Below are 887 nucleotides of genomic sequence, written 5' to 3' on the forward strand. Positions count from 1 at the left end.
CAAGTGTTTTCTAGAAAAAAAAAAAAAAAAAAAAAACCAAAAAAAAAAATTCCCAGGACTGCCCCAAACTCGCTCTCCTCCATCTTCCTCCTTCCATCCCCCAGGGAAAACTCTCCTCGCCGCAGGGCTGTGTCCTAGTTCCCATCTCCCTGCCTTTGGGAACGCTCCGGGATAAACAAACACAATCTGGGCTTTAGAGTGCCCGGCGCGGAGCTGGGGACCCCAGAGCCGAGGGGAGCCGGGGATGAAACCCCTCCCTGGGCGGCCACGAGGGTTTTCCACGGGCAGGAACAAACCCAGGCCGAGCCCACGCGGGTTTGAGCTTCTCCTGGGAAGGGATCGGGAACGGGGGAAGCTCCTGCAGCAGGAGCGGGACGTGGGACGCAGGGGGCTCCTCTCGGAGGAGGATCGGGAGGTGGGAGGGAGGGAGGGAGGGGACCCGTCCTGACAGAGGTCGGGAGATGGCAGGGAGGGGAGGGGACCCCTCCTGGAACGGGATCGGGAGGGAGTGGGGGGATCCCCGGCAGAAACGAGCCCGGACAAAGCGCGAGTCCCAAAAAACCCCCAGAGCCGGGACCCCCCCTCCCACCAGTCGTTCCCCTTTTTCTTTCCTTCATTTTTTTTCCTCCCTAGATTTTTTTTTAATATTTCTTTTTTGTTCTCATTCTGGCAAGGGGAAAGGTTTCCTCTCGCGGCCGATTCGGAGGCCGAGGCACGGGGAGGTGCAGCGCCAAGAAGGGAGGAAAAATCCTTTTAAAAAAATAAATTATTATTATTTTCTAAGCCAACTTTGAAACGCGAGGCTCCCTGCGCGTTCCGTCGCCATACTGAAGCTTTCCCACTTCCCTCTTTCTTTAAGTCCAGACTGAAACCAGGCCAAAAAAAAA

Source organism: Geospiza fortis, unplaced genomic scaffold (genome assembly GCF_000277835.1).
Source record: "Geospiza fortis unplaced genomic scaffold, GeoFor_1.0 scaffold69, whole genome shotgun sequence".
NCBI lineage: Eukaryota > Metazoa > Chordata > Aves > Passeriformes > Thraupidae > Geospiza > Geospiza fortis.